At 39.5% G+C, this 24631-nt stretch overlaps 1 long non-coding RNA gene across 1 annotated transcript in view; it reads right to left on the reverse strand.

Moving 5' to 3' along the window:
- Positions 1–3453: 3453 nt before the first annotated feature.
- The window catches only part of LOC116152669 (uncharacterized), a 73399-nt gene continuing 52221 nt past the window's right edge, over positions 3454–24631 (reverse strand). The window contains exons 7-8 of the long non-coding RNA XR_004136243.2: positions 5133–5272; positions 3454–4167 (exon numbers count right to left, since the gene is read on the reverse strand). This is a non-coding gene — a long non-coding RNA (uncharacterized LOC116152669). The remainder of the gene's footprint in view (positions 4168–5132; positions 5273–24631) is intronic.

Genomic DNA, 24631 nt, shown 5'->3' on the forward strand with positions numbered 1-24631 from the left:
GTTTTCTTCTCTTCTGATTTCTGGTATCAGAGAAATACTGGCTCATATATTGAGTTATGAACTGTTCCCATTTCTTCTGTATTTTGGAAAAGTTTGAATTTGTCAGTAATTCTTGAAGCACTTGGTAGAATTTCTCAGTAGCGCAGTGTGGTCCTGGGGTTTTCTTTGTTGGAAATGCTTTAATTACTGACTCAATCTCTTTTATTCTTACAGATTTATTCAGATTTTTATTTTTCTTGAGTCAGTTTAGGTAATTTGTATGTAGGAACTGGGTTTTAATGTAATTTTAATGTAATGAAATTAAATGTTTTAATGTAATTTTAATTAAAAGCATTCCATAGTGAAAAAAGTAGTAGTTCAGGATTTCATATCTGACTTTGATGTGTAGGTGATCTGTTATTACCATTACTATTAAAGCTTCTATATTAGGTATTAATATATAGGGTGAAAACTAGGATGTTGACTTGAGTACACCAGTCAGGAAGTATTTTACTGAATATTTCTCAGGTACCAGTTTTGTGCTAGACATTTCTTAGGATAAAATGTGATTACTATCTTCAAGAATTAAGTTATCTACCAAGAAATGAGAATAACTATGTGAGAAATAATTAAGCACTAAGCTATGAGATACTAAGAATAAATTCAGTGGGAGTTTAGAGAGAAAAGGTCATTGGTCACAGGCAGTGCAAAGAAGGGCTTCATAAAGCCATTGAAATAATCTTGAAGAATAAAGAGGATTGAACATGGCTTAGAAACTTTTAAATTCATAGCTTAGTTTGACAGTTCCATAAAAAGACATTTTTCTAATGCAGACTCTATTCAAGGCATTGAAACTATAAAAAATGAACCTCTAGACCCCAACCTTAAGGAATTCAAATAGTTTTTTTAAGATTATAATGCAAAATAGTATGTTGTGAGTTTGTATAACGTGCTGTAGACAAATGTAAGAAGCAATTACATGTTTCCTACAGACACGTAGGAACTAAAGATAAGTTTTAAAACTCCAGAGAGCAAGTGGCTTTCAAGCTGGCCCTAAAGGATGAGGTAGTAGCAGTTGATTCTACTCCACTTACACTGCTGGGTGGACCCAGTCTTCTTGGGCATCGGTAAGGGGATGTCAACAAGCTTGCTCTCATTTCTCATACCAGAAGAGCAAGCTTTTTCCTTCCTGGCCTATACTCTCTTCTATGCAGAAGAGGTAAGGCATTGTGGATGGGCAGCTACAGGATTTATTTCCTGTATGAAAATCGATGAGTACCAAGGAGAGAGTAAAAGGGTCTTAAGTACTCAAGAAATTCTTGGATTTACTTTCTAAAATTTTTTAACAATGTGTAACATGTATCTCTTACTTGGTTTGCTTTCTTTCTTGCATCTAGAGTTCTAAGTTTTTCTTCAGTCAGAATTAGAGTATGATGGACACTTATGGCTGCATTTCTTCAGGTTCTTCTTTGTATGGCGTTGTAAGGTAGGGAGGGAGTTGGTGTCCCAGACAACCTTATTGGCACCTGCATACACCTTCTTTGATGGTAGCAGTTAATTATCTTATAGTCAGTTGGTTTCCTTCCAAGTGTACTGCAAACCATATTGTTAATCTTGTAAATGCCAGTTGGGGTTAAGCTGACTTGACTTTTTTTTTTTTTCACTGTCCTTGTACTTTGGGTTCAGCTTATTTGGCGAGGCTGGTTTTTCTTTGCTTGTGTGTATTTCTTATGCACTATTAGAAGACTTAATTTTTTTTTTTTTTAACATCCCATCAGCAATTCTCCAGCAGCACAGGTTTGCAGAATAGCAGTCCAGGTAGAAAGATAAGCAGAGGCACAGGGTTTGGAAAGACCTGTCGACAGAACACGAGGTTTTCAGAATAGGTAGAGTAGAGGCCTGTTAGGAACTGGAGATCAAGATGAAAAAGTAGCTCATGGTAGAGCTCTACATAAAGCCAAGGCAATTGAATAAATGGAATAGTGACTGATCTGTGAATCATAAGATCATTCCTTAGAATGAGAATTGAGGATATCAGATATCAGAATAGAGGATAAATTGGGAAGGGGCAAATGACAGTAGTGTTAAGGTGAATAAAATAGTCACCAGGTATTTATCTATCTCTATTTGTATTTTAATGTGGTAGGGATTTTTTTTAAGCAGTCGAAATTGGACAAAAATGAAGTTGTATAGAAAAGGAGAGAAATATTGATCTCATTATAAATAATCATCGTTTACTTTTTATAATTATTGATGTGACTAAGTGAATTATAATTTTGTTATGAAAGCTAAAATTAAACATTGCCACCTTCATAGATTTTTTAATATTAAAATTTCAATGTGAAAAATACTTTTATTGACACACTGAGAAAACAAAATTTTCGCTGACATAGATTTAAAGATTGTAGCCTACCTTTTGCTCTTATTTTTTTCTCCCTGAATATTGCTGCCTTTCCCTTCCCGTGAAATGGAAGTCAGGAAATCAGTTATCAAACTTTTACAGGAATTGAATTGTATTCTCTGTGCTACTCCTTTCTTTTTGCATCATCTTTTTTTCTGATAGACAGCACTTTTTACTTCTTTTACAACTTACCCTTGAGAACCCTTAAAAACTTTGAAGAATTATAGATTAAATGGTACCCCACTTCCCAACCGTATTGGCATTCTGGTGTTCACATGAACTGTGGTCAAATTGCCCTACATCTCATCACAGATTCTACTGTTGCTGTGTTAGAGATTATGTTTACACATACCACCTTTTATATTCAGAATATGTGCTGAATATTTTATCTATAATTACTAGGACCCTGAGAGGATAGTAAGTGAATTATACCTTGAAAAATAAAAATTAAAAAATAAGCGGTTCCTTGTCTCTCATGTTTATCACTAGGGTTCGCCAGTGCACAAACTGAAGTTTATAAAATTACTGTTTACACAGGAAAATCCAAAAAAAGTTTAAAACCTTAGATGAGTGATAACTAAAAGTCTCATTTAAATTAACACACCACAGCCATGTTATCTCACACAGAATTTCTTCCTACTTATATTTGTAATACATTGGTGACTATCCAAAGTGTAGCTGTTTTGCTCAGAAAAAGACTCTAGGGTGTGCTTGTATCTAATATGTGTGGAAGGTAATGTCACTAATCAATAGGGGAAGATGATTATTCAATAAATAATTACTGAAAAATTTGCTACGTATTTAGGAAAAAAGAATTATCTAAATATACACCACACAGGATACATAAAACGTTAGAGAGTAAAATAAAAAAATAATTCGAAGTATCAAAAAGAGACTGAAATGAAGAGGTGGTGGTTTTTTTATTATAGTTCTGAAAATGTGGAGAATTTCCAAGTTAAGAATCAATGGAGGATATCCCAAAGGAAACTGTTGATAGATTTAACTGTGTAATTAATAGCTTCTATTTGCTATTAAAAAATAGAACAAAACAATAAACGTCACATCTACCCATTTTAATAGAAATATAAAAATAGTTTGGTATCACTTTTAATAGAAATATAAACCTAAGCAGTCAATAATAGAGTGTGGATTGAAGATACTATCCACCCAGTTAATGGACATTACAAGTGATGTTTATAAAAACAAATCCAAAATGACACACGAAGGCCATATATTTTAATATGAAGAAACAGAGATGGATTTAAAAAAAAACAAAAACCCTGTATACACCGAAGGAGTAAAAGTATGTAGAATTACTTCTGATACTTTTAATTTTAAAAAAAGTTTTAAATATACCTGCTATACAATTGCAACCATTTTAGAGTGCATCTTTCTTTTCTGAGTCCTGTTTAGGAAACCATCTGTCATCAGAATCTTTTCGTTGTGTCTTTAGGTTAATTTGTCTTTTTTGGATGTTCATTTTAAAGAAACATCCCAAGTTTTTAAACTCAAAATTTGAAACTATTTAACCTTTCTAAAACAGGTATTAAAAACAAAAGGTAAATGACTGACATGGTTTAACATTCAGGAAACACAAATTCTTGGCTCCTGGATTCTTGGTTATAACCCTGGGGGGAAATTACCTTTATTTGCCATACTTTATTGTCTTTTGTTTAACTCAGCACATTGTTCTGGTGCTTATCCAAGTGCTGGTCAGTCTCTCCTACAACAAAGTGTGGTTCTAAACAGGACAGGTGTTGACCCAGGAGACAGCACGTCCAGGAGACCTAGAACCCAGGGAGCAGAAATGATTAACCCTACACATGCTGTGAGCACCGACACCTCTGTAGCCCTACAGTGGGGTGCTTTCCCCACACAGGGAAGCCCTAGGTTTTCACATCAGGTCAGACACTTAAATCAAATGTACATGAAACAGAAAGGGGCAATCCAGGCAGTGATAGAAACACAGCATGGAAAATCACACAAAAATAGTATGTATTCCTTCTTACTCTAGTACTTAACTATTTCTAATTTTAAAAAGATATTTACATTTTTGTCTAGATGGTCCTTATTACATCTGCTCTCATTTGTAATCATATGTAACTTTTCCTTGGGTTTCTGGGTTTCAGCACTGACCCTGTAAACCTCTCTCTCTCTCCTCTGAATAATTCTAACTCCATAATGCAGTATTAAATCCATTGGCTTTCTCTTGTCCTGTATTTTATATAAATAAATATATAATATATGTGATATCTACAATATTCTATTTCTTTTATATATATAATATATATATTCTCTTGCTAATCCCCCATGTCATAACCAGCAGTATCTTAGTTGCATTTTGTTTGGCAGCTAAGACTGATGACTTTTCAGCAGTGCCCACAAAGGGCAAAATAGGTTTGAGGATTTATCTAAAATGTTCCACTTTTTCCTCTGATTCCTACTCCCTCAGCCCAATAAGGTCACAACTTCCTTGCTTTTCACATTCTCTCAGTTTTATGATTTCTTGGTCCTTTTTGTTTCTTGTGATATATTAAAATAAGCCAAAAGATAAGAAAATTCCTTCTTTTTTTTTTCTTTTCCCAGACTATACTACATGTTAATTTACTGAATGTTTCCACCTTAACTTTTCAGTATTTAACTTTACTTAATGGGACCATAATGGGTGAAATCCAGATGGCTTGATTTATCCCAAATTGAAGTCATGGTATTTTTAAGGCGATTGCTTTAACATTTTATTTCACCTACCTACCTGCATGCACACATGCACACTTTTTTCATCTTTTTCCTCCTCTTTTCTGAGCTTTTCTTTGCTGTATGTGACCTCTTTCGTTGTTCAAGTATTTCAAACCCATTTGCACACAGATGTTCATAGCAGAGGTGTTCTCAATGCTAGAAGCAAGCCAAATACCCATTGATGAAATTAATGAACAAAATGCAGTATATGCATGCAAGCAGATATTATTCAGTCCTAAAAAGGAAGGAAATCCTGTCACAGGCTACAACATGTTTGAATCTTGAGGACATTATGCTAGGTGAAAGAAATCAGTCACAAAAGACAAATATGGCATTATTCCACTTATATGAGGTATCTGAAATAGTCAAATTCTTAGAAAAGGGAAGTAGAATGGTGGTTACCAGGGGCTGAGGGAAGGGGGGAGTTTGCAAGATGCAAAAATTCTGGAGATTGGTTTCACAACAACGTGAATATAGTTAACACTACTGAACTGTACCCTCTTAAATGATTAAGATGCTGCTATAAACTGAATATGTCCCTTCAAAATTCATATGTTGAAATCCTAACCCCCAATGTGGTGATATTAGGAGATGAGGCCTTTGGAAAGTGATCAGGTCATGAGGCTGGAGCCCTCATGAATGGAATCAGTGCCCTTATAAAAGAGGCCCCCCAGAACTCCCCCACCCCTTCTGCTGAGGACACAGTGAGAGGTAGGCTGTCTCCAGCTTTGAAGAAGACCCTCATCAGAACTCAGATGTCCAGCCTCCAAAACTGGGAGAAATAAATTCCTGTTGTTTATAAGCTACCCAGGCTATGGTATTTTTGTTATAGCAGACCAAATAGACTAAGACAGATGGTAAATTTTATGGGGCATTTTTTTCCACAATAAAAATAAATAAATAAAAGAAGAAAATATATGTTTCTCATTTTTGACACAGACGTGCTGGCTTCTGTGTCACTTCCCACTGAGCCCAGTTATTGGGCTGCTTAGTTTTGATTGCTGACACACTGGCACATAATTAACATGTAGCTTTTGCTTTAAACAGGAGCTTTCCCACCTCTGTCTCCCCACAGTGCTTTGGTTATACTTTCATTGGAGCACTTAGCCCATTGTATTTATCGCTATCTGTCTCCCCTGTCTGTCTGACTGTGGCAGGCTAAGACTGGACTTTCTTCAATTTTGTATTCCCGAAGGCTGGGCATGTAGCAGGTGCTTGGTAAAGATTTGAATGAGGCATGGCTGTAATGGAAAGAGCATGGGCCCCAGAATTAGGCAACTTTGTTCTAAGCCCATTTCTACCAGTCTCTGCCCTCCTCAGACATTGGTTTATTGATCCATAAGGAAGGAAGTTTGGAATATATTCTCTAAACTCTATCCTGGCTCTCAATTTCTATTCTTGTACATCAGTGGTTCCAAAAGAACATTGTGAGAAAACAAAGCAATGACCCAGCAATAAATGTGAATACTTACCTTTGGAATCTAAGCCGAGAAGAACTAGAATAGCTTTGGAGAGTAACAAAATCCTTAGATGGGCAATAAAATAAAATCCAAGGGAGGACTAACATGTGTTTTTAATGACTGCACTGTGTAAGTTTTTGTGGGGGGAATGATCATCTTCTCTAGATACTTAATTTTTTTCAATTTTTTAATCAAAGTATAGTCAGTTTACAATGTTATGTCAATCTCTGGTGTACAGCATAATGTTTCAATCATACATATACATACATATATTCCTTTTCATATTCTTTTTCATTATAGGTTACTATAAGATATTGAATATAGTTCCTTGTGCTATACAATAGAAACTTGTTGTTTATCTGTTACATATACAGTAGTTAGTATCTGCAAATCTCAAGCTCTCGATTTATTCCTTCCCAACCCCCTTTCCTCCCTGGTAGCCATCAGTTGTATTTTTGTTGTTGTTGTTTTTTGATCCTCTCTAGATACTTAAAACAATTATATTCTATTGTGTAAAACTCTTCATTGTCTAATTGAAGAAGTTAATTTCCTCATTTCCTACTCTTTCTGTATCAGATAACTTTTGGGGCAAACTGAAAAGAAAAGACTATTGTGCTGTGAAAACATCACTTTCTTACTTTTCTTTTTCCTTAAGAAAGGGCTGTGGCCATATGCACCATAATAAAGTTTGCCAAGGTAGGGGGCCTCATGACATGAGACAATTATATTAATTACTTTTCTTGAAAGTATCTAGCACTTTATGCCATATTCTGGAAACACAGGTTAAGTACTTTCTCCTTATCTAAAAACTAAGTGAACACACAAATGCATGCCGAGATTTCCAGTCCCTTGAATCTCCAGGGTGTTTGAAAATGTCTGAAATCTCTTTAAAGAGCATATTAACATGTATCCAAAAAGTTGGACTGTAATACTATTTAACTCTCGATTTTTCCATTATGGGCCTGTCAGCAGGAATATGTTGCCCTATAGTACATGACAAGTGAAAACGCTGGTAACATTGTTTTTCATAGACAGAAAAAATACCAAAGAAGCAATTTCTTAGCTAAAATGTCACCTGTTAGATGTATAGGGCTCACTGTATTTTGTTGCCCTGGTAACGGATGGTGTAAAATGACTCCCTTGCACCGCTCCATCAGAGTGATTGCATCCTGTTTTTTCCATCATTTTACAAGAGGCTGTTTTCATTCTCCCTTCCTGACCATATTAAGTGTAAAGAGATTGAATTACTGTGCTGTACCCTCTCCATCCGATGTGGATTTAAGAGTTGATATTGATGTACTGAGAACTGTGTGCTTCTTCAAGAGAAAAAAAAAAGCTACAAATTATAATGAATTTGACTTTTATGTATCGACCATTCAAGAGTTGAAGTAGGGTTTTGGCACCCAAGGGATAGACATGGCCTGATCAGCATTTTTCAGTCGAACGAAGCCAATTGATAAAGCAATATACTCAGTGTCACTTTGCTTGATCTCCAGGTTTAACAATAGTCATGCTAAAAGTAGATACATTACTCTATAAATTTTACCCATAAAAAAAAATGTGCTAGCCATAGCTTTCCACGGCTGCACTCCTTCCAACTTTTCACTGAGTAGGGCAAAAAGGAAGCCCGTTCCAAAATTGTGCTGAGACGGTGCAAGTGTGGGTAATGTGTATTCAGGTCCGGATTCATGACAACCAGGAGCCAGACACCACTTTACTCCCTTGACCCGAACCACTGAATCTGAAAGCACTTCCTGTGAAAACCAGCTTCTTGCTCTCTTTTAAATGGAAAATTACTCTCTGAGGTGACACACTGCTTTATAATTATCCAACCGTTTCACTCTGTCACTATGAACAACTTAATGCCTCAAAAAACAATTTGGCTGAAAATTTCCTTTGTCGCAGATCTGAAATAAGAGTGATTTTCTTAAAGCAAGGGTTTTCGTTAATGTACTGTGGGTAATTTAATTTTTGACCATTGCTACATAATACTTGTCATGTCACTACATGAATTTTTTTTTTTTAACTTAGAACTACATAGACAAAACAAATGAGTGTGAGGAAAATGGAGACAGAAGAGGACATTTCAAAAGAATGGGAAACTCTCCCTGCCCTGGGAGTGACGGGACCATGGAATTATCTATTTTATTTACTTAACACTTAAGTCATAGGAAAAGGACCTCCAGTTAATTGCATTTCTTAAATGGTAATTCCCTCCCAGAATTGTATATAAAAGACTGTTTTGAAGTCCTGTCGCTTGATCATAATTTGGGGAGGCAAGAGATTCTTTTACCCATACTGCTCATTTGGAAAACTGTCTGTTTAGACTTTTTAAAGTGACTTCAGCCATGATGATAAATAATCATTTCCCTTCATAGGGGAAGCACTGCAAACATTTAAATAGCTAAGTAATGACCTTTCATTGTTTGATTATTCTTCATATGTGTACAACAGGAAACTGTGGTATTGATTTTCTTTTAGTCTTCTCTGGTAAGTTGGCTATCAAAGGTTCTTTGTTTGGTATCAACCACTCTCTGTGTGTCTTTTCTCTGTCTCTGTTTGTCTCTCCTTTCTGTCTGTCTCTGTCTCTTCTCTGATGTCACCTTCCTCCTGCTGTCTTTCAATCCAGTTCCCTTTATACCAGAAATTCACTAATGTAAGGTGTCTTGGTCCCAAAAAGGTCCTCAAAGAAAACCCAGCTCAGCTTTTCAACATCCATTTTCACTGACTTCTGTCACTACAGTTATGTCTCTGTCCCCATGAATGTCTGCCATGTAGTTAATACCCTAAAGCAGTGGTTCTCTAAGTATGGCCCCTGGACCAGTAGCAACAGCATCACTTGGGAATTAGTCAGAAATGCAAGTTATCAGAGGTTATCTCTAACCCTAGACCTATAGGACCAGGAACTCTGGAGATGGGGCGCAGTGTCCTATGTTTTAACAAGTCCTCCAGGTGATTCTGAGGCTTGCTATTTGGACCACTGTTCTTGAATCTCAGTTTGTTCACAATTAGCCTATTTTGGTGATTAAAACTATATGACATTTACAATCATGGGTGGAACCAATTGATTTCAAGTCAGAGAGCCACAGCTATGACAAGTGGTATTAGTGGTCTGTGTGTGCCCCCCCACCCCCGCCCCAGAGTATATTCATTCTTATCTCATGAATCTTGCCGAGTTTGGGGAGAAGAACCCAGACATCTTAATAATGTACCTTTAAACAAGACCAACCAAGCCATAAGTATAAGAGGAACTGAGGGGAAAGTACTATCAGAATCAGTGTCAAGACTGGATTCTACTCAGGGCTTGCTGCTAACTGTATGTTCCTCAGTAGCTCCTACAGCCTCTGTCTCCTTCACAAATGGGAATAAAGCCATCTAAGTCACGGAGTCATCATGAGTGATCGGATGATAGCTGAGGATATGCTGTTTACATTATAAAGAGCTACACAAATACAAGAAGATACTATTAATATTATAATCACTTTTTATCTTTAACGATAGCTTTAGAGTAATTACAGAGGATTTAGATAATGAACTATTGCTGACACCAAATGTTTTTCTTTTCTGTATGTTCCTGGAGAAATCAGGGATTTTTTGGTAAAGAGTTTCTTCCTTCCTCTCTCTCTCTCGCTCTCTTTCTTTCTTTCTCTCTTTGGGCTCTGGACTCCCTGTATAAATAGCCTGGCGCATACACACACACACACTCTCTCACACTCACACTCACACTCACACTCACACTCACACTCACTCACTCACGCACAGTCAACCTGGCAGAAATTCTTCTCTCCTTTCCCCTTTCAGATGGGGTTGCTTTTGTCCATCTCGGCCAAGCAAGGCCTCCTCCCTATCATCTGAACAGTGAAGGGAAAGTGCAGGTGCAGCCTTGGATTATTGAATGCACTGCATTCACACCAAATGGGACTTTTGTCCTCTCCCAAAGCAGAAGACTCAAAGTTGCCTTTTTACAGGCTCAAAGTTGTTTCTATTTGCCATTTCCCTGATCTTCTTAAGGCAAAAAAGAGAGCAGAATGAGAAAAAAGATTCTGAGGAGTAATTAGACACTCTTCCCACATCATCCCTGACCTTTGGAGGAACACAAGCTCTGCTTAGAGGGGCAGCCTAAGCCTTCAGCCTTCCTCAGCCTAAACAATGTTCATGTTTGGGGGAAAAAATGAGACTTTCTAGGGAAGCATGGAAAAATTAAAAGATGACTAAAACCAGGTCACCTTAGAACCACTCAAAATGTTATGAGCCTTTAAAAATTAGTGTGTGTTAATTTTACCAGAAAATGTGTAAAAATACCTAGGCTACCTGCATAATGCTTTTTAAAAAAAAAAAAAAAGAATATTTAGGTTTTGATAAGTGGAATCTCTTTGGGGTCAGATAATAACCACGGTGGGTAAACTCTACAGCATCGTTACATCCCAGCACCTCTTCACCTCAACCCCATGTCCAGGAAGAATCTTCCTTAATCCTCTTGACAGGTTGACCCTCTCTGGTCATGTGTTCTGCCACTCTTGTCTACGTGTGCATGTGTGGCGCTCCGTACAGGACCGTGCCGGCTAATGTGGCCCTGCTGATTTGATACAACTGGGTAAAATTTATAGCTTATTGTGATTGTAAATATGCCTCTTCTCATTCACAGCCTGGGAAGGCTGGAGGGCCACTACATCTTAATTGGGTAAATTTTTTTTTTTTTAAATGTCCAAAGGCAGCATTCCTGCATAAGAGACACCTCAGAGCAGGGCCTCTGCTGCCAGCTGGCATCAAAATGTTAACAACTCCAGGATGACCCAGGACCTCATTCGTGGACTAAGTCTTTTAGGACTTTAAAACAATTACACTTAACTTGTTTTAAAACAAATTTGAGTCTATGATACCAATCAGTTTGAAGAAGGAAATATTTACTTTAAAAGGTCTCTTTTGCTCCCATTTTCTCTTTTTTTTCCCCTGTTGTATGCATGCTGCACTTTCAGAGATTTCAGCCAGCTTCCAAACCAGGTGATGACACGCCAAATCAATTTGTTCTAGTTAACTTGCGGTTTGCGGAACGTGTTTGGATATAGATGTAAATATAAACATACACACACACAGACACACACATCTTAAAGCTCAAAGGAAAGGGGTCAGTTCTTTGAGTCCATGAATTGCACCAACTAACTGTGCAATCCACAGCTACCATTTTGCAGAGGAACATTAAAACAAAATGAAGCAAGGTAGGTTTCATTTAGAATGAAAACTCCATTGTAAAAATGTAAAGGAAGTGATCTTTGCCCAACGTATTATGAACCAAACCAAAACAGAAGAAAAGGAATAAAGGAAACTGTTGCAAGGAGAAGAGGGAGGTAGACAGAGGTAGGAAATAGCAGTGGATGCTGTTCCCACCACTACAGAATCTGCGCAGCAAATTGCTGTGCTTTAAGGAGAAGTGGCAATCAGCACCGATTGAAATATCCCTGAATGCAGCTGTAATGACATTCGTCTTCTCCCTCTTGTGTCTGGCATGATAGGGCATCATCAGAAACATGAACCATCACACAGGGTCCACTTTTAGAGACAGGAAGACCCCTGCATGTGATCCCAGACCACAAGCCTTCAGTGTGTGTGAGGCACGTACCCTGTGTCACACAGGATCCGGTGCTCAGAAGGGCTTCAGGCTTGATTAAATATTCTGATGTCACGATCTTGCACTTGAAATTCTTAATAATTTTGAACAAGTGATTGTGCATTTTCATTTTACTCCGGGCCCCACAAATCATGTAGCCAGTCCTAGATGGACAATACAGAGCAATCTGGTTAGAGAATGTCCAATTGAAAAATATCTCATCCACAGCTTGCCTGACTAGGTAATCAGGAGTAGGGAAGATGAAAGCAACAAATATAACATTGTCACATTTTATGAGGATATTCTTGCCCCTGTCCTAGTTGGTTACCAAAAGAACTGTCAAAAAGCAGTCAGCAGCGCTAGATGCCAGCTTTGTATCAAAGATCCACCAGGGCAGTTCCTGATTCTGCTGCTGATTGGGTTGAATTACATGGCACCCCGTGTCAAGTCACATCAAACACGACTTGCTATGACAAGACATAACATGACCTGGAGAAAAACAGTAGGAGAACTGGAGGAAAGCATCTTTTGTTTAAAATGCCAAGGAGGTTGGGAGATGAACCTAGGAAAGCGGAGGTGATCGTAATAAAATAATGCTGCTAAATTATACATGATCGTCGGGGCTTCTCTGGCCCTTTGCATCTGTGGCTATCAGGGCACCACGGACCTGGTTAGGCCATCTCATAATTTCTTTGCAGGTCTTCACTGCTGCATGCTGTGGTGTGAGCGTGTCATGGCTGAGTTCCCCTCATATAAAAGTGAGGTAGCTACACAAAAGAAAAAAAACACAAAAAGCTTCACAAAGGATGTTAAGTAAATGGTTGTCAAAGGCTGACATCTGCAGAAGACCACCAGAAGTTTCCTTTTTGATTCATGAAGGGAAAAATGAAAAGGAGGTCTGTTTTGAAAATAGTTGCCGCTAGTGTCTTGGAACAAGAAGCCGGTGATTTGGGGAAGCGAAGGTGATGTGCTGAGATCATGTCACCTCTTACTTAAAGGGCACTGCCTGCGACCAGGATTTGTCAGTGTTCTAGGGTGATTACATAAAGGGAGAAAGGGAGAAATATTGGCACCTGCCAATCCTTCCTCTTTAGGTAAGTTACTGGTTAGGGTCCCTGTCTTCACTGGAAGCTGGGCATCTTATCAAGGCCTACACATTAGCAAGTCTAACCTTTCACTGGTGAACCAAGGTGGGAAATGCAAAGTGGCCCAATGGACAGTGTATCGATTAGAAAATCTTGAACAGATTACAGTGTCAGTAATCTGCTCTTGTTGTATTCAGGTTTATTCTGCCTTTGGTCAAAATCTAAATGATTATTCTTTTCAATTTCATACAGATTGTATAAATGTTTACAAGCTCTTCCTTCTCTTTTGGTTTTATGACAAGATAAAAACATCATCAACAACAACAACAAAAAACCCCCAAAAAACAGACCCTCCAGATGCATGAAATCAAAGAAACTAAGAAAGTAATTTGGTTCTTTCCACAGTGAAAAATAATTGTGAATGAGAAGGAAATGGAATTTTAAATTCATATAAACCTTTGGAATGTTCCCTTCTTTATATTACCAATGACACTTCTAGAGCTTACAAGAAAAGAAGTAGTAGTGGAGAGTAAATACTTCTGATAGTGGAGTGGAGAGAATATTAAATGTTCTATTTTTAGGTGTCATCATTGTGGAAAAAACCTACCTTAGGCTACTGAAAGGTGGCCTTTGCTGCCAGGATACTATCTCAGATTTTGAAATTTATTATTTCTATGGCTTTCCAGTGAAATTTAAGAAGAGAGGGACTTCTTTCACATTTTGGGGTATGAATTTAAAAATTAATCCTTTAAGTTGCGAGTTTGAGATTTGCAGATACTAACTACTATATGTAAAATAAATAACAAGTTTCTACCGTGTAGCACAGGGAACTGTATGAATATCTTGTAATAACCTATAATGAAAAGGAATATATGTACGTATATGTATGACTGAAACAGTAGACTGTACACCAGAAATTGACACAACATTGTAAACTGACTATACTTCAATAATTTTTTAAGAGGATGAAATATGCTTAAAAGACAGAAAAGAATTAATCCCTGCTGGCTTTCCTTGTCACATAAAGTTAAACAGAGAGAGGCAATTTGTGGAGAGCACAGAGGCCACTTGACATTGAGGTCAGACAGACTGTCCTCCTTGCCCAGCATGGGCCTTTGGATGAGGAATTACACCACCCCAAGCCTCGCTTTCTCCAGCTAAAGATGAAAACTCTTGGGATTATTGTGAAGATTGGAAACAACACATACAACATGTCATGCAGAATGCATGGTCTTGATGCATTCAACAAGTAGTAGGCCAACAGTAGTAGGCACTCAACAAACACTAAGTTATTATTACTACCATGACCACCACTAGTATTATTGTATCATCATTATCTTTGTTGTTGCCATCATCATGATGTGCCTGTGCTGGGCACTCTACAGCGTCTTCAGTAATTTAGTTACTATTTTCAAGGGCTAGTTGTCTAAGATAAGATCAGTACAATAAGTATATGCAATATATTAGTAGTGTCATTCTTTATCTGAAGTGTTTCCATTAGGAAAGAGGAGAGGAGGAAGCTGTGAGCCTGCCTGGCATGTGTGTTCACTTAAGCTAAGTGCTAATGCACTGACATTGGCAGCAGGAGCGGTGGACCTGCCAACCTTGTGGGGTTTCTAAAAGGGAGAGTTGGCATAGGGGGAATTCAGATAGAGCAGGGATGCTAATAACCTTCCAGCAAGCATCATGGCTACTCCTCGGCGCTTGGTTTATTTATAGTTCAAAGCTGATCTGAAAGGCAATGAGAAAATGACTTCAGGGCACCTCCTCAGCCTGAAGCAGGGCTTACCTTTTCACCTGGAGAGAGCTCTGGACAAAATCGCTGTCGGCCTGATGGCCACAGCAGGCCAGGGGAGTGCTGTGAGGGATGTGGAGCTCACTAGGGGCCTGGAACTCTGAGTGGCAGCCACATGCCTTTGTTTGCTTTGTTCTGTGTTCTTCTTTCTCTCATTGAGGTGTCAGGCTGCCTGTGACCCTTGGGGGAAGCCCTTGTTGTGTGAGCCATCTTTGTGAGCTATTTGGAGAGGATCTAGAGACATATGACTAAAGGGTTGGACAAAGACCCATGAGAGATGACTAAAAAGGGTGAATTAAGCAGTCAGGAAGGGCTGAGGGTAGTTGAACAAAGGTCTTCAAGTACACCCAGTGGGTCACATAGAGAATGAAAAGCAGTTATGTGCTGTCTCTAAGGAGAATGAACAAGAGGGTCGAAATTCCCTTTGGGTTCACAGCCCTGCTGTGAGTTCCCCTCCCTACACTCTGGTCGCTCAATACCCTGATGTTTACACACACACGGAAAAAACGAAGCAAAGGATCTCTCCTCACTGGGCCTCTGAGAGATGGGAGAAGATGAGGTTCAAGGAAGAGCGGCCTGGCTGTAGCCCATGGCATTCTCCAAAGCGCTCTTCTTCCAGCCCTAAAGGGGATTCCACTTGTATCTCCACAGCCTTTGCCTTTCTCACATCTGAAGTAGAACCATGTTAAAGTCTGCAAGGATTCATCAGGTAATAAAAAAACAAGGTCACACACTCATTAAGGGGATAAGCTGCTTGAATACCAACTTTGACACGCACTTACTTGACTAGTTTCCATCTGTGTGTGTAGAAGCCAGAGTTGGCCAGTGGTTGGAATTCTCAGAGTCAACTTGTCATGGTATCTCTGTATTCTGAGCTGGCCACAACAGCCTAGCAGGGCATACCAAACGGCAGCAAGAATGAGTTTATCTTGATAGTGGTAGAGCTGAGCCAGCTCAGGCCCTTGTGACCATAGCAGATCTGTCTGGCCTCTTCTAAATTGGTGCACAGAAAGAATGAAGCCATCTTCAACCTCTATTCTAACTCACCTAGATTTTTCTTCATTAAATATAGTGACATTCTGTAGGTCCTCGGATGGACCTAGAGTGAAATTGGGAAGCCAGTGAAAAATATTTTTAAACCTCCCCACTGATCCCAAGTCACCATCTGCTCCCTTCTCCACCACTTCTCAGTTCTGCCGAGTGAAAAAGAATCAAATAAACCACACAGAGCTATGGGAGACAGAAAACCAATCTATAACAGAGACCACTCTACTTAAATATGCCTGAAAGAGCTGAATGGCTGTACTCATTGAGTTGAGTGTGATAACACACGTTATGTAGCTTGGGGTTTCCGTCCTCTGATCAATTATCATGGTGTCTGTTATTCTCCACATATTGGAAAAGTTATGAAGGAACAGAAGTAAGCAGAACAACCCCCTTTTTTAGAAACTTGAAAAAATTATCATATCTTGTGAATAGGCAGAAAATGGGCTTGACTTATGTGCAGGTGCTGATGAAGGAGGGTGAAAGAGAAGGTCACAGAATTAGATGTTGAAGGGTCTAGGTGCCGTGCCAGGAAGTTTGCACCTTGCAATACAGCCCTTAGGCAATCATGGAAACATTTTAACGTAGTCGTGATATAACCAGATTTGGTTCCTTGTTGTTCCTGTGGGGTTTTGACTTTTGGTTTTTTGGTTTGGAAGTTTTATTTATTTTATTGTATTGTATCTGAAGTGTGAAGGATGGACTGAATGGAGGGAAATTTTACGGGAAGAAGGTCAATTATCAACTATAAAACATAGAGGTGAGAGATGGCACAGGCCTGAACGAAGGCATTAAAATTAGAAAGAGAAGGAGAGGACTTTGAAAGACACTGGAGAGGGAGAACTGATATAACTTGTAGCTCTTTGATATCTGTGCCTTCAAAGCAGCATATCTAAGGATTTTCCTTCTTATAAAAATGTGTAGAGTATGGAGAAAAAACTCTGAAAGGCAGCAAAAAAAAATGAGTTGCCAAGGTTTAAGAAAGGGAGAAAGAATTGTCCCAGGTGCCTCCAAGTTCTGTATCTTACTTTGAGATCTGGAAAGGTACTTAAGGAAATAATCAAACTATCAACTTGCAACCTTCTATGAGAAAACAAGATCCTGAGTTGCAACCACAACAGCTTTGGGAAGGTCAGATTGTCCAGACCAATCTCATTTCCTTCTGTGCTGGACTGACATGCCAGTGTGGTCAGGGGAAAGCAATAGTTGTAATCTACCTGGACTTCAGCTGGAGTTTTGATTCTGATTTCACTTTACATGACATTCTTATTAACAAGTCAAGGAGATACAGGCTAGCTCCAAGACTGTACTCCAAACGGGACCAAACTGAAAGGAAAGAAATAAGAGGGTTTCCACTGTGCTCAATCTGGTTAATATCTTTCCTCGTGGCCATTGAGGAGAGCACAAACCTTTGCTTCTTCATTCAGGAGGATTGTTAATTTCAAGTCAATGAGAATGAGGGAAATACCCTTCCCCCTTAAACATACCTGAAATAGAAAAGGGCAGGGGTCTCCAATGAGGGATAATGATACAAGATGGAAAGAGACAGATGAGGCCATGTGAATGAGCAAAGAGCAGAGGTTATGACTCACACGAGTGTGAAAGTTTGCCGAATTCCTACACTAAGATCATAACCCTATCCTACCATCCTCATCAGGCTTCATGTCAAAGTTTAAGATAGGCTTGAAATATCTGAGCTAACTCATTTCAAGTTACTTGATAGAGAATGAAAACAAAATAAGTTGTTTAATGAAAAAAAATTGCTTATTTTTCATATATGTAAGAAGAGTAAGTGTAGGATTCTAGACACAGAATAAGAGTTGAGTAATGGATATAGGATTAGCTCAATGCATACATATTTTGAGTAACTTTCTTGGAATGATTCTAAGGGGGCTAACCAAACCTGTCACCCCAGAAAATGCCAGTCCTCACTGCTGAGTGATAACTGAATTTTTGCCATTTCCCTTTTTAGAAAAGGGAACTAAAATGGATTGAGCCACTTCTATGAGCCAAACACCATGCATGGCCAATCACATATACCTTCTTAAAGAACCCTGCATGAAGTCACTACCCTCTTTACCCTACATCCAAGGACCTGGGGCTCAGAGAAGCCAAGTCACTTACCCAGAGTCACACAATCAGTAGTGGAGTCCATATTCAAAGCTGGTTTTATCAGCTTCAGAACCTGCCTTCTTTCCATTTTATCACATTAAAAACCCAGTCTTCTGAATGACTGTTTTCTTATACCCTTGGAAAAGTTGACATTTCTATTGGTGGCTAACTTTTTACACTTTAATGTGAGTATTTTTAAGGATCATCTCAGAACCTAGAGGGGGAAAGGATATTAGAAAAAGGTGAGAGTTGACAAATTAGGAGGACCGGGAGGGTGCATCGCCAAGTGTAGAATAAGATGCAACTCAGGAGACTGAGAACAGCAAAGACAAACTTCTGCAACATTTCTCTTGGCTGAGCACTGATGACTTAACGTAGAAGATAGAATAAGAGAAATTAGCATAAATTCCAGCAATGGGGAAAATCTCAAGAGGCCCCCCTTCTCATCTACACACGCATACACTCACACACACACACACTAGCATAGGCTAGCCTACAAGCAGCCTTAACATAAACTAAAACCTTAGACACCCTCCACTGTCACTTGCTCACTTTAAACATAATGATGTATTCCTACATACGGTTTTTAGCTACCTACGGCTAAAGTTGCAGGCCTTCTGGCTTTCAATGGCCAAGGCTCCACTCCTGGGACTACAGGTTTTTTATATGAATTTGGTCCAAGTGCTTTCCTTTGGGACCTTCTAGCTCTTTCACTCCAGTTGTTTTCTAGTTTAAGATATAAGATAAAACTAGACACTGAAAAGCTATTGGAGAGGATATTTGCCAGTTTTTGATTTTTCCAAAACCCATTCATTTCCCCCTTCTCATTGGTAGCAGGGTGATTCCACCTGGGCTTTGCCTGCTTCACATTCATGGAAGAGTAGAGGAGTTTAACTACAGAAAGATTCCCCTGCTGCTTGCTGCTACTTTTACTTGTGAGGATGTAACCCACTGTGGACAGATGAGATAGGAAGAGGTATTTGCTAGGGGTTTCTGGGACAGAAGTTTCCACCTCCTTTAGAGAGAGCTACAAGGAGAGGCAGCCCTTCTTCCTCTGGATAGTGTGGAGTTGAGCTGTGAGTTCTAGAACGGGTATGGCCATTTCTCCTCCTATATTGGGATTCCAGCCCAAAGACGAATTCAGTGTACAAATAAGGGGCAAATACATAAAGGTGAAGCATAGGGAAACAGAGGCGTGAGGGCACCAAGAATCTCAGCATCAAATATATGTTGACCATTAAGTCCCACTTTAAATTTAAGTCAGTTTGGGTTAAGTTTTTCCATCACTTGCAACATAGACATCTCAGCAAGATCTAGGTGTACTCTTTTTGTATCAGGAAAAATTAACCCACAGTATGGCTGGTTGAGCCTAACTGCAGGTTCACGAGACAGTGTAGTGAACATGTACATCCCAAAGCTGCCTGTGCACAAGGAGATAGGGAGAGTATTAGTGTTAATACAGGGACTAATTCTTCATAGAGCATAAAATCTATTAAGGAAAGTGGAGTAAACTACCAGGATAAACTAAAGGAATATGGGCCAGGCAATACTATGTATTCCCAAGGTCTTGGTACAGAACAAGAAGCTACAGGTTTAGAGGAGTTTAGCAATGGGTAGGGTCCCATCAACTTGGGGTTGTTAGGGATGCTTTGGGAAAGAGGTGAGATCTGAGCTGGCTCTTAAAATAGAAAGTGTGTAACACTCATGGTACTGCTGTCCATCTGGATTCTATCTACTGTCTCTGAAAACCAGCTGGGAACCCCTGAGCTGCAAGGGTTTGACAGTTTCAAGGGACAATGCTTTCCCCATTCTAAGAGTTTCTATGTAGAGGACATTCATCTAGAGCAATGCTCTCATACTGGGGTTTCTGGAACAGCATCTGGGACTTGGAAGAAATGTAATGTTCAGGCTCCAACCCAGATCTACGGATTCAGAAACTCTGGGTGTGGGGCATGGCAGTCTGTTTCCGCAACCTCTCCAGGTAATTTTGATGTACTCTCGAGTTAGAGAACCAAGGGGTTCTTACCATATCATTAACTGAGTGTCCATGAGCTTCGATGAGAAAAAAAAAAAAAGAATTCTGTCTTTATTTTCACTAATCTCTAACCACAACCTGGCATTCCCCTCCGTCGTGGACCATAGGCCCGCGTGGTGGTGAGCAGTGTACACCCTGCTCAGTAGATGTCGGAGGTATTTTCAGATCTCATTCCTGTGGTTGCAGGCATCTCGAACTATCACTGACACCCACTGCTACATGGAAATTGTGGTAGTTATTAGGCCTATGCTGGATCTTACCATTAATGTGTTAATGAAAAAACACATATTGTTATATCTCAAATATTAAAAAAGTTTTTGATAACTGCATTTTAATATAGTAGCTTTCCCTCGCAAGTCTATGTATGTTAGGTATTTAAACACTCGTCCTCGGAAGAGGACCAGAGTTCCTTCCCTGGACCGCTGAAGGGGAGCTTGGTGTGGAAAATACAAAGCCCTGAGCTAGGGGCAAGGCGGGTGTCTCTTCACCACCCCTCATTCAGTGCCCGCAGCAGCAGGAGGGGGCCGATCTGAATGGTGAGAGATGGAGAAGTTTTAGGGGAAGGCTTACTCCAGTCTTCTCCGTTCCCTGTTGCCATATCTGCCTCTGTGCAGTGCTCACAGGCCCCCATCTGCTCTCCGCCAGGCATTCAGGGCTCCATGGTGGTCCAGCTCTGCCCTTGGCTAGTCAGAATGTTTGTCTCATTCAGAGCTGAAGCGCCAGAAAGCCCCCATGGACACGGATCTAGTGCCACACGCTCCCACCCAGCTGTTAACCGCTTGCAAAGCTAATATTTTGATCTCCAGCTGTCTGTCTCCTGTCTGTTTCTTAATTGGTTCCAAGCTCAGGCAGGGACGAAAAACATCATTTATTGGCCCTCTAAAACCTCACCAGTCTGTGCCTCTCTCCTTCTCTTGTCTTCTGGGAATGTGCTAATGTGAAGGAGACAATCTAGGAAAACAGGCAGCCCCTTCTCTACCCAGGAGGTTTCTTAATTGTTCCTTAAGTAGCATTGGTACCAGATGCCAGACAGAAGCTGCAGTGATGTTCTTCCTTCTCGGGTGTCCTAGAATCAGGGCTGTAAATTAGTTGGGTCATTGCCCTTTAAAAGAGGAGGAAAATATGAGGTGATAATAGTCAAGGTCATTGTTGTGCATCCAATGAATTCTGTGAACCAGCTGTAAAGATTCTTCCTGAGCCTCCCAGCGTAGAGCCTAATGGCTCTACAGACAGACACTGGTTGACTTTCTAGATCTACAGATGAGACTTTTTCCCGAAGCAGCTCTTTTCCCTCTTTACCACTATTATTAGACAAAATAGAGTTAACCTTATTGTAAACTAAAACATAGCAATGTGATTAGAACATTTCGCTCTGCAAAATGCAAGGACATAAAGCCAAAGGAAATGTGGGCCCTGCAATTGGAAGAAAGGTCCTCAAATCAGCCTCGTTTCCATACACACATCTACTACTGGTAGAAACACTTATTTTGAATGAAGCCCTTGCGTCATTCACAGTACCGCTATGATGGAACTACCATTACCCATCTTTTATAGATGAGGGCATGGAGGTTTAAGGAAGTTATGTAACTTCCCCCAAGTGAGTGAAAGCGGTGCCGCTAGGATTTAAATCCTGACCTGGACATCAGAAAGCCCAGGCTCTTAGCTACTCTGGGGTACCTCAGTCTCTTCAATGAGCTCTGTTTCATCATCTCTCTCACAACAATCTTGTGTCTTTGGTTCCAAATCTGTGAACCTTTAGGGTGCTCAACTCAGTGTATTTCACAAGGTATCTAGTTTAAACCTCATGCCAGTCCTGTTACATGAGTTGTATTATCACCTCAATTATATAGATGGGCAAACCGAGACTTGGAAACTGGAAGACATGTACTGGAGATCAAACCATACAGCTAATAGAGCACCAGAGCTGACATCTAAACTCTAGTCTTAACCCAAGTCCAAATTATATAAATTCTGATAAATATGGGCTTTGGTGACACGGACTCTTTATGCACAGAATCTCAGCCCACAAATCCTACGGGAAGTGGCTGGCAGGGCACACAGAAGGGTACAGCCTCGTGCAGCATCCGTATTTTGGGGGCACCAATGCTTCTTGTACTTGCAATCCACCTGCATTTCTAGGAAGTAGATTTATTTTCCTCCAAATCCTACTCAGTTCTTCTGATTCCTATTTCAGACAGACGAGGAATACTTTCCATAGCACAGCAATAGCATTTCTGCACATGGCAAGTAGCCCTTTTGGAGTTTTGAATGGAAAGACTGATAGAATTGTCAGATCTCCCAGTTCTGATGAAAAGTGAAGGCGAGGAGGACAGACTCTGAACAGAGCAGCTTTGACGTTTGTCAGCTCATTAGCAGGAATCTTCAAAACACATCCCCACCTCTTGATGGTCAGTCATGCTCAGTGTTAACACAGTGACTGGCCTTGTGGGCAGGGAAGAAATCTTATTCCCCCCTACAAAATAAGTGCATGAAGAGATTGGGATATAAAGCCAAATTTGGGCTGGCCAGGCATCAGACGGACCATAAATAGTTTGATTACTTAATGGGTAAAAACTGCTCTTTTGAGCAACAGTTGTTTTGGGACATCCTTTGGAGGTATTCGACATAATTGTGCTAAGTAGTGTGAAAGGGAAACCTGCTTCAAGGCTAATATGATAATGAGTATTTTCTGGGAGACTGGAAGAAAGGCAGTTAGTAATATAATTTTTCATGGTTTTTTGTTGTTGTTCAGCTAAAAGTAAAAGTCTCATTAGAGAGTTTTAAATGAATTATATTTCTCCATTTCTCTCACAATTAATTTTTGTGCAGCCCAATTGCAATTTGCAACTTGATGCCTTTACGCCCAGCAAGGCAGCGTGAATTGCTTGCAGACCGGAAGAGGGCAGTGCTGAGCTGAAGCTGGCGCTGGAACCTTGCTTCTGGCTGTAAAATTGTACTTGTTATTAAATGAAATCTTAAGGCTAACTTAGCCACAGAGGAAATTAAACTGCTAATTATGTGTGTCTAAACCACTAAAAATGGGTCCAGTTTTTGCTCAAGATTTCAGAAACACCCAACTCTTCTCCTTGGTTTTAAAATATGTAATTACGCCTGGAAATAGTACCTATTAATGATTTTATACGATAGAAAAAAATCTTTTAGAGTTCTCTCTTCCCATAACTTGTCCCTTTCTAAGTAAATAAACAAAAGATTGGTGGAATTGGTTAATTTAGGATTTTTATTTCTTCTTCCAAATCATCTCTGTCAATGTCTCTATAAAATCTGAGTCATCCACGTTCGGACCATGTAGAGCATCGTTCTACTGGATTCAGAGATGACCACATTATTTTTATAGCACTTTCTCAAAAACCAGACTTCTCTGGAGGAAAAAATATTGAAGATTTGGAGAGAAGCAGTTCTGATTTGGGAGGGAAAAGGAGTGATGATTGCATAAATGTTCATGTGCAATTTAGAAAGGTGATGTCATTGTGAACTTATCCTCATGACAAGGAAATAAAAAACTTATCTCCAAGTAAGTGAGAAGTCAGTGACTGGCCAAGATTATTTCAGGTTCTTAGCAGAGTGCCAGGCAGCCTGGTAGCTGTCCATAGATGATCAGATAAGGGAAAGGAAAAGAAATTTGATACCAGGTTTTAACAAAAATATACAGATTGACAGTGACTGTGTTACAGAGCATAATTTGAATAATTTGCATGGCCCAGGCTCTTCAGTTTGCAAATCCTTTTTTAGTTAGAGCTCTTGTAGTTTCTGTTGATCAAGAGCATTACCTGGGAGCTTGTTAGAAATGCAGAATCTCGATCTGCTGAGGCAGAAGTTTCATTTTAGCTAGTCTGCAGAAGAATGGATTGTGCCATCAAGTTTGTGAACTACCTATGTTAGGTCTTATCGCCAGTGATTTTCTTCCTCTGAAAAGGGCATCCCTCCAGCTTTCAGTTTAGAGACAGTTCATAAAGCCTGGCAAATTCTCATTTAGAATCAATTAAAAGAAGTTTTTATGGTTGTAGTCATTTTCCCCTTTGCAACAAATAAAGCCTTTTGAAATCTTTAATGTTCCTCTTTTTCCAGCTGATTTTACCTGGCCCTAAAACATTGGCCAGTTATGACCTGGAGTCCTAGAAAAGTTAATGCACAGAGGGCATGGTATTTGCACATTTCTTTTTGGCATTTCTTGTCTTGCCGAAGATGGGGAAGTGTTGTAGATTCACCACCCCTTGCAATGACTTGGCTCTCCAATTCATTCTTTGCTTTTTATCAGTTTCATGAAAGGATGATAATGACCTATTTTACTTATCCAGTAGGAGCTATGAACCAGAAGCCTTTTCCTCCTTCCTGGAGCAAGAAGGGCAGCATGGCTGGGT

The sequence above is a fragment of the Camelus dromedarius genome, chromosome 10 (assembly GCF_036321535.1).
Source record: "Camelus dromedarius isolate mCamDro1 chromosome 10, mCamDro1.pat, whole genome shotgun sequence".
In the NCBI taxonomy this organism is placed as follows: Eukaryota; Metazoa; Chordata; class Mammalia; order Artiodactyla; family Camelidae; genus Camelus; species Camelus dromedarius.